Genomic DNA, 10,595 nt, shown 5'->3' with positions numbered 1-10,595 from the left:
TACTGCCAGGGAATGAAGTCAGCCTCTCTAGGCACCTATGCACATTATGTTTTCCCAGAGACCTTTATAACTCTGGTTCCCATTTCTGGATAAATTAGCCTAAACAAATTCGCTTAAAAAGTACCTTCTCCCCATTATCCTCTCTCCTCAGCTCTTTCAGCATCTAGGCCTTATCTCTTTGTATTTTAAAGACAATGGACAGAGTTGTTTAGTGAATCTGCATAAGAAGAGTAGGGACTGATGTATTGCTCACACAAACACTTGCCGCTGATACAGGCTGCAGTAGCGCAGGCTTCCCAGGATAACACATTTTCATTTCTGCCTCTCCGCATATTTCCCTCAGGGCCCACCGGAAAGCTCTGCTGTCTTTCGATATATGATAGACGTGGATTCTATTTCGGGTGCATAAAAATAAGAAATACTCTCCTGGGATTCGTTTATGTCATTACTGTGCCAAATTCTAAAGGGGGAATGGCACTTGCTTTCCATACCTTATAGATATCAGGGGGATTTATTTTTCAGGGGCAAACACCCTGGCTATGGGAAGTGATTATATCTAGATACAAGTACTGTTAAAAGGACATTTATCTAGTAGATTACCTACCAAAACTCTTTCCCAGGCTTTCTGTCCCCTCTCCAGAAATGTTTGAACGGGGAGTGTGGTCTGTGAGTAACACTGTCTCCTGTAGCTGCCATCTAGGCACTCTATCTCCTATCTGGACCCATACACTAGCCCTGTACCTGCTCAGTTTTCATGGTCACTCCATTCAGTGGGTGATTTGTTCAGATAAGACGGAAAATTGAAATGGGACTGTTGCTGGCTACAACATCGCCCACTTTTTTCTATTTTGTCAAAATGCCACGGTTGCTCATTTTTTTCATGGCCACGAATTGAAATAAATTAAACTTCCCAGCGGCAAAAGTTCTCTGAGATCACATTGGGAGACATTGATTAGCTCTTTTGAGGCCTGATGGATGGGAGGTCGTTGCTTTATAAACACATTTACAAACTCGCCCTAAGAAACAGTTGCCTAGCACCAGGTAGACTGATTGTGTTTATTTAAAACTGCAGGGAAGGGTGTTTCTGCAATCCCGACCAACTTTTCATCCATGATCGATGGTGACAATTGCATTTGCTCCTTTTAGTGACTTCTCAGACCAGCTCAAGGCTGGCTTGCCTAGTGACATGTCAAGTAAAACAGCAAAGTCTCAGTCAAGTCTTCACTTGACATAGAATACTAGAATATTAGGGCTAAGACATCGACATTTACAGCATAGGGAAACAATTTCTCTAAAGGCTTAATGTATTCAGCTTAGAACATGGGTATCTTAAGAGACAGTTTTCGAGTTAGGAAGGGATTTTTGCAATATTCCATGGCTTAAAACAGGCAAATAACTGAGATCTCCAAGTATACAACTTAAGTGAGTGAAATGGGCAGAATTGAGTGGAGGAAACAGGGCTACTTTAATGGGATGGCAGTTCTTCTACTCCAGGTGATTATTTTCATGGAAGAATGTCAGCTCAGTGTTGCTAAATAGACAGGTTTTCTTAAAGAACCCACATGCATGCATATTATATGGCTAATCACATCTCATTCTAAAACAAAACAACAAAAACCAAAAATCTCAACAGGCAAAGAAAACACAATTGCAAACTAAATTTAGTTCAAGAGCCACCAGAATATAATCTCTGATTTACTTGTGATCATCTCATGCTGGTGAGAAAGAATTGTCTATTCCCAGAGCTAGAATGTAATGTAACCCAACTCCAAACTTTACTTTCAAGGACTGAGAACTCAGTCTCTGAATTGGCTTCTCCAAGGTCACAGTGAGAGTGTGGAAAGCTAACACCTGTCTGGTCTGGTGCTATTTACACTATGTGTCTTTCAGGGAAACTGGGTTTTATGATTTGTTGAGACTCTCCAAACCCTGAATAAAGCCACAGTATTTAGAATGACTGCAAAACCCTAAAAATCCTCATATATTAAGCCAGGCATCTTCAAGCTAGTTCTACTTAGAAAGGCATGATAATTGTAAGAGAAATATACTTTATTATAATTAATAAAACAAATCAAACAATTATACACTTGGCTCAAATAAGCTAGACTTTTTATTAAGTTATTTTCCAGGACATTGGCAGTTGTCGACACTGGCCCAGTATCACAACCATATCTAGACTATGTCTCTGATAATCGTGGTCTTTCCCTTGTGGTCACTGATGGGCATTGTAGCTCTAGATATCAGAGGACACTCAATTAGTAAAGGGTGATGCCTTCCTAGTTGTCCTTCTTCTTTTATCAGAAAGCAAACACTTTCCAGGAAACTTAGTAATGGGAACTTCTCTCAGGCCTTACCTACACATGACCACCTCTAGTAGAAAAGGAGAGTGGAGAAGCGTGTTGGCCACTCTTAGAGTCTGGAATTGACATAAAGCTTCAGAAAACGTGTGAGGTAAATCACACTGAAGTACCTTGCTTAGGAAGGAACCCAAAAGTTTAAGGTAACTTACAGTCAGCTTTGAACTAAAGGTCTGGGGGTTCACTTCACATTCTAGCCTGAATGCTCCAGTCCTGTAAAGTTGACTGCACAGCCTCTGGTCCTTTGATCTGTGTCCTCATACTATCATGTGATTACTTGCTAGATCATCTCTGCCTCCACCCTCAGGAGCTGCTTCCTCCCTTCATTGGAATGTATCCCTTCTAAGGGCTTGGAGATGGTTATTGGATTCGCAGAAGCGAGAGTTATGAAGCACATCGGGAACACTAGGGGAAAGGCGATGCGATTCTGCTCAGAATCTATTAGAGTAGAAAACACGCTGGATGTCAAAGGGAAATTTATGTAATGTATTCCAGCATTCTTCGGAGTAGAGCATGAGCATCATGCTTTATGCAGGCAGAGGTGGGAGGGGCATTCAGTGTGCAAACTCAGCTACAGGCTCTGAAACAAACAATAAAGCAGTGAATGGGTAATGGGCAGAAAATAAACCCAGGCACCCACAATACTCATTGTATGTCAAAGACTTCCCAGTCTATCTCAGAAAGAGCGTTTTCTTAAAACCCTATAAGAAATCTCTTCTGTTGTTTAGATTGATGGATTCTAAGCGAATAAGGACTGGCTCCGTTAAGAATCAAGACTGTATGATTTAAGGGAAATGGTAGCCTTGAATAAATAAATGAGAAGAAACCAAGAGATGGTGGTATAGCATTCATCTTCTTTAGAAGGAGGCTCAGAATGACTCAGACTAGGATTTCCAACTCAAGGTGTCTGGGATTGAGTCTGGGGAACTAAAGGCAGGCAGGGAAATGTCATTCTTTGGAGAGTCAAGAAAGTTGTAAATCGTTATTAACACCTGAAGCTGCCAGAGGAAATTATCCTGTGGGGAGCTAGCAAGGCCAAGGCTTTCTTCAGAAGGCCTTCTAGAGGGTGGTGTACATGCTACTGTGATGACACATGCTTTCAGAGTTTTGATCTTTCCTGGTGTATCTGTTGCTTTTCTTCACACAGTGTGGTTTGTGTGAACTCCTCTGAGTAGCGTACTCGGATTTGCAGAGGAGGCATTAGGGCATATGTTAAGAGAGACATATTCAGATATTAAAAGAAGGTAAAACATGTGTAATGCATGCCTCATTGCTTCTTCGCAAGGGTGATGATAACAACTGACCTTTATCTGTATGTGCATCCCTGACTTTTAGGCCAACCAGTCCACCCATAAATTCAACCAATTAGAAATCACAGATGCCCAAATCTACCTGGGTCTTATAAAGAGCATTATATTTACAGTGCTGATTAGAAATGCTGGACAAACTAATAATAGTGCTTAATGTGGTGAATGTGGAGCAACATAGATCAATAAAACTTGAATGGATGGCTTGATTGATAATACAAGTATAATCTTGTATATTATACTCATTAATTATTACTACAAAGAGAAACAAGGGAAGAAATGGTAGTAGCTACCTATGATTCTAACATTTTTCTAAGTAGAAATATCTATGACTCATTTAATCCTCACAGCAACCCCATATCGTGGATAATATTAGTATCCACGTATTAGTGGTACAAATAAGGAATATGAGAAGAGGAGATTATGTATCTTGCTAAGGTTCATAGAGATTGTAAGTTCTGAAGTTAATTCTAAATCCAGGTTTTGTGACTTCAGACTTTATGCCTCTATGATCTGCCATGACCAGTAAGGATTTAAGACTATTGCATCAGCATATTTCAAAAGACAAATGTAAATGGTTTTAAGGGAATTGAACTTGCTGTATGTGTAACTTTCATATACAGTCTGACCTGTTCTAAACCCATCTCTTGTAGCAGATAAATACAAGTAAGGACACAAGGAGCCCACGTGCTTTGAGGTAGTTTACAAATAGTGTTAATAATAAGAAGAATGGCTGCTGGTAATTGAGTGTTTAGTATGCACTCTGTATTAACCTTCTTTATTATACTTAATTTAATTCTCAGTATATATCACCTATTTATCTGCATGATACACATAAGAAGAATAGGGACAGATAAACAAAAATATTATCTAGAGTCATGGGGTTGATAATTGGTGGACTTGGAGTTTAATTCCTGTCTGCCTGATTCCAGAGTCACTAAGTTTTGGTCACTATCTATGTATGAGGCACTGTGTTGAGTACTTTACCTGCATTGTTAGATTGAACACTCTGAATCCCATTAGGGAATATGTATAATAATTCTTTATTTAACAGATAAACACCTTGAGATATTAGGTCAAAGAAAAAGGAAAAAATAAATTTTAGAGAAACCTATAAATAAATTAAGCTGGTAGAAAAGTGTAGATGTCGTATTTAACTTTATTAACTGTGCTTTTCTCCCCTTTCTAATTGGAAAGTATTTCTGAATTTCTGTCATGTGTTAATAATTAAAAAATACCGATGTGCTTTCATTTGACATTTTTATGAAGAGATTTGTTTTGGGACTTTCACCACAAGATTACTTCCTAGCTTCTATCCAAGAGAGGAAGTGTTATTAGTCTTATTAAAATGACCAAGAATTTGAATGGCCACCAGTTACTAGTAGGGGGTTATACTGAACCTATTCAAGTTCCCACTCTCTTCTGTTTTTCTGCTTAATCATCCCTGAGTGCAGTCTTCATCTTTGGACCTGTCCTGGGTAGGTTTACGTCTTGCCATGCCTGCAGCTGGCGTCACAGAACAGAGAGAGTTTGCCCACCCAGGACTAGCAGAGCCAAACACTGAACACTGAGGACATTGGTGATTTTATTGCAGAATTGTGCCATTCAGGAGAACACAAAGCTAATGCCCAAAAGCCCAAACTGCTCCATGGCATGTAGGTTACAGAGTATATAGAGCAAAGTCACCAAACACCTGGGTGTAGGGGTTCATGGTCATGAAGGGAGCTGATTGGTAGGAGGTGAGGTAAGAGTGATGGATCATTTCATTAGGTCTGCAGTAAGGCTCTGCCATCTGTTCTGGTGTTCCTCTGTATAGTTTCATGGGAAAATAGCCAGAGTGTCTTCATCCTAGGGCTCAGGAACAGAAACATAACTTAAGTCAAGATGTTATCTTTAGCCTGTTAGCAGGCCTGACAGTGTTACCAGTCTACTGTCTTCCCCTGCCTGGGGGGTTGCTGATTATTCGGGGGAAAGGCTAGGTCTCAGGGGTGTCCCAAAAATAAGTACACACTTTGTGCCATTATTAATTACAATGGGTTAAATCTGAAAAGAAACATCAATTGACCTGCCAGCTGTTAAAGTGTGTATACATTTTTTGGGACACCCTGTATACACTCATACACACACAAACTAAATTTCATCCAAGTCATAAGGACCCTTGGTTGAAAGTTAGACAAGCTCTAGCTCTGGTAGAACTAAGAGTCTTACATTCAGTGAGGAGGATGCAGAAAGCTTCATGGAGGCCCTAAGCCTGGGCTGCATTTTCTAAAGTGTCTTTAGCTAGAGAACTCTTCAGTAGGGGTGGGGAGTGCTTATTCAGCTTCTTAAATAATGAGGCATTTTCATCATCATGTTACTTAGTTTCTTGAATTAGTTAGCTCTCAGTTCAGAATCCCACTGTCAGGGTTTCTTCTCGTCATAATGATACCAAATTTCCAACAATGACAGTGAGCATTAATAAGGGCTTTAGTCCGTTGTCCATATGTTCAATGAGTCTATCAGTACCCTTTAATCTCACATCACAGGGTTTTGTTGAGGCAGCTTTAAGAGAGGAAGCGACGGTACCTAGCTTGTAACCTCTAAACTTGTTAAGGGGGAGTACTGTGAAGAAATGTAAAATTTTTAAAGCTTTTGTCTCCTTGTTTTGTTGTTGTTGCTATAAATTCCCATTAGGCTAAGTGTAGAACCTTTATAGAAGGAAACGAACCATTTTATGAGGGGATGAATTCAGATTTTGCAACATATAAATGTATTGAATCGACATGTTGTACACCTTAAACTTACACAATGTCATGTGTCAATTATATCTCAATAAAGTGAGCCAAAAAAAGTGTCACCATTCCGTTTCCCCCACAAAAGCGATTCTAGAAGCCCTGCAATGGAGTTGCAAGAACAAGGGAGAGGTAGCTGAGTCCTGGATGTCAGGAACCTTGCCCTGTTATGTTATAACCTGAAAAGGATGGCTGTTTCTTAAAGGAACATCAGAGCAGATGCAGAAGTCTTTCCTGGGGTGAATGGTAACCAGGAATTTCCTTTTTGGGGGACAAGTATGACTCACCAACATCTGGTAGAAAGGGTTGGCTTATCTCCTCTCTCCTGCTGGCCTCCACATGCTAATTCCCTTTATTTCTTTCAATTTTTGCAAACCAAGTAGTTTGAGACATATTTAACCTCCTCTTGACCAAACCTTTCTTCTCCCTTCATCTGCCTGAAAATAGTCTCAGAAATCTCCACAGTTCACACTTCATTGGAGAAGTGTTTGTGGCACTTCTTAAAATGCAAAGAGACTCCCAAGTGGAACACTTATAAAACCATCATTATTCATTCACACCTTGGTGTGAATTAGCTCATCGGAGCCATTACCTAGCAACACTAGGATAGCCTGGTGATTTATCATCTGAGATGAAGGAGAACTTTGTGTTGATTAATGGTAATGGCCTGGAGAATGGAAGAATGGTGAGAAGGGCATTGAACCCCTCACAGAGCAAGGACAAAGCAAAGGAAACGATTTTACAGCAGTGCCTGAGAACAAGGGCTCTCTAACCAGTCTTACCTGGATATGCATTTTGGTTTCACTGTTTATATTATATGGTCACTATATGCCAGTGACGGCGAACCTATGACACGCGTGTCAGAGGGGACACGCGAACTCATTTTTTTGGTTGATTTTTCTTTGTTAAATGGCATTTAAATATATAAAATAAATATCAAAAATATAAGTCTTTGTTTTACTATGGTTGCAAATATCAAAAAATTTCTGTATGTGATACGGCACCAGAGTTAAGTTAGGGTTTTTCAAAATGCTGACACACCGAGCTCAAAAGGTTCGCCATCACTGCTATATGCAATGAACTTTTTGTTATTGCAATTGTGTTGGTCATTGATGTTGTTAGTTTAGTATTATGTGAGCAACCTGCAAATTATGAAGATTCATTTCACATATTTAAGAAAGGGAAGTAAGTTTTTTGAATGGAGATTTCTCAGATGGACAGGCCCCAGTACAACAGTATCAAGAAACGATAGATTTACATTCAGGGCATCAAATTTCTGAATCTCAGTGTCTTCGAGTGTTATTTAGAACTGGTAATTCCTACCCCAAAGGGGTGGTTGTGAAGATTTAATGTTACAGTTTTTATGAAAATTTGTATGAAACTAAAAAAGACGGTGTGTGTGCGCTTAAATAATTTTCAAAAGAAATAAGACTACTAAAATATGATCTGTTGGTATCCATTTATGTTTTGAAGTTTAATCATTCATTAAATTTGAGTACAGTTATACAAACAAATACTTTACAATTCTCCCTTATTCTCACCCCTAATCATTTGCAATAATTTGGCAGGTAATATGAAACAGAATAGCTTAAATGTCTATATATCTGCCTTTTCTTTTGTTCCACCCATTGAGCAAGCTAATTGTTTGAGGATGAACCTACGAATCTCTGTATCTTTTGTGCCTGTGATATTCATGTTAGATGCTAGAGAGTTCCCTCTGACCTATAAAAATTAGAAGTTTTAGTATTCTCGCGTTTTGACTCTAGGATGTCTGAGATTGTTGTCAGGAGTCCCAAGCCATAGTTTCATCAGGATGTTTTAAAGCATATGGTACTCCAGAAGCAAGAGTGGTTAAAAAACAAACAAACAACAAAATACTCTCCTCCTCTAACTCTGGAAAGACAAATGGCTGTGATTTACATGAACCTAAGTCAAGAATGTATACCTCCAAGGTGTGCTTCAAAAGTCGAATCACTGTCTTCTATAGGGGACATTAAATTCAGGAGGATGACACTTTGGCTAATACAGTCTGCTTTGTTTAGACTTTTTCAAGGTTATCTTGAGGTTCTCCAGACACTTTAGGACAGGGATTCTAAACAAGTGCATTAATCAGCAGGGTGAGGAAGTCACATTTATTTTTAATATCCTATAATTGAAATTTAGTATCACCTTTCTTTATCAATGTAGAAGGCAAGCTAGATTCATAAATAGCAGTAATTGTGCATCAGTGGTACCTTATGTTAGTAGGATCACAGATATTTTCATGTCACATTACATTTGTTGCAAATATTTTGAAATATTATTTATATTTATGACTATAACAATTATGGTGGTTATTAATTTCATGTTAGACCTTCTATTTAATACATTATTGAAAGTAATATATCACTATTATCACAAACTGATTTTTAAATATTTAGATAACACTATTTCAATATAATTCACTCTGCCATTCTATATTTTATGGATATAAAATATTATTATGAAAAGGAACCCATGAGCTTCCCCAAATAGCCAAAGGAGTCCATATAATTTAACATATATTTTAAATTTGTATTATATATTATAATATATATACATAATTTATTTTTTTTAAAAAATTTAACTCCTACCCCTGCACAGTGTGGTTCAGTGGTTGAGCATCAACCTATGAACCAGGAGGTCACGGTTCAGTTCCTGGTCAGGGCACATGCCTGGATTGCTGATCAATGATTCTTGCTCATTATTGATGTTTCTATCTATCTCTAACTCTCTCTTCCTCTCTGAAGTCAATAAAAGCATTTTTTTTAAAAAAAAAAAAACAAAAACCTCCTACCCTAGATAAAAGAGTCATGAATTGCAGATAATTTAATTTTTATTTTGTTGTTGTTAATCCTCACCTGAGGATATTTTTCCATCAAATTTTAGGGAGAGTGGAAGAGAGAGGAAAAGACAGAGAGAAACATGGATGTGAGAGAAACACATCCTCCTGCACAAGCCCCAACCAGGGCCTGGGCTGGGGAGTAGCTTGCAACAAAGTTGTGTGCCCTTAACTGGAAAGGAACCTGGGACCCTTTGGTCTGCAGGCTGATGCTCTATCCACTGAGCCAAACCGCCTAGGACTACTTTATTTTTATTTTATTTCTTTTACAATTTATTTTTATTGTTGACATTATTATAGATGTCCCCCATTACCCTCTATCGCCCTTTTTGTCCCCTTCCCCCCAGACCCTGCCCTCCCCTTCCTCTGTCCCTAACCACATTGTTGTCTGTGGCCATGGGCTATGCATATATGTCAGTGATGGCGAACCTATGACACGCGTGTCAGAGATGACACGCGAACTCATTTTTTGGGTTGATTTTTCTTTGTTAAATGGCATTTAAATATATAAAATAAATATCAAAAATATAAATCTTTGTTTGACTATGGTTGCAAATATCAAAAAATTTCTATATGTGACACGGCACCAGAGTTAAGTTAGGGTTTTTCAAAATGCTGACACGCCGAGCTCAAAAGGTTCACCATCACTGATATATGTTATTTGGCTAATCTCTTCACCTTCTTTAAACCTGTCTGTCCCACTCACTTCCCCTCTGATGTATGTCCGTCTGTATCATATATCCATGACTCTGGTTCTATTTTGTTCATCAGTTTATTTTGTTCATTAGAGTTCTTTCCTTTTTACAGCCACGTAGTATTCCTTTGTGTAAATGTACCACAGCTTTTTTATCCATTAGTCTACTGATGGGCACTTGGATGGCTTCCAGATCTTGGCTATTGTAAATAATGCTGTTATGAACATAGGGATGCATATATTCTTTCTGATTGGTGTTTCAGGATTCTTGGGATATGTACCCAGAAATGGGATCACTAGGTCAAACAGCAGTTCCATATTTAAGTACCTGAGGAAACTCCATACTGTTTTCCATAGTGGCTGCAACACAATTTACATATCAGTTTGGCAGCCGGGGCCTGCAGACATATCTCCAAGCTCCATAATTGCCACTTTCTTATTCATCAATCAGATTTCAGTTTAAAATGATTTTTTTTCTGGGAAAATTCTTCTTCTAGATTAGGTCTTCTAACACACTCAGAAAAGTTATATATCTACATAGCACTTACTGCAACTGCTTTTAAATATTCAATTGTGTGTTTGTTTATTATTTTATTTATTTCCTGC

Source organism: Myotis daubentonii, chromosome 11, assembly GCF_963259705.1.
Source record: "Myotis daubentonii chromosome 11, mMyoDau2.1, whole genome shotgun sequence".
NCBI lineage: Eukaryota > Metazoa > Chordata > Mammalia > Chiroptera > Vespertilionidae > Myotis > Myotis daubentonii.
Note: the sequence above shows the minus strand (reverse complement) of the source record.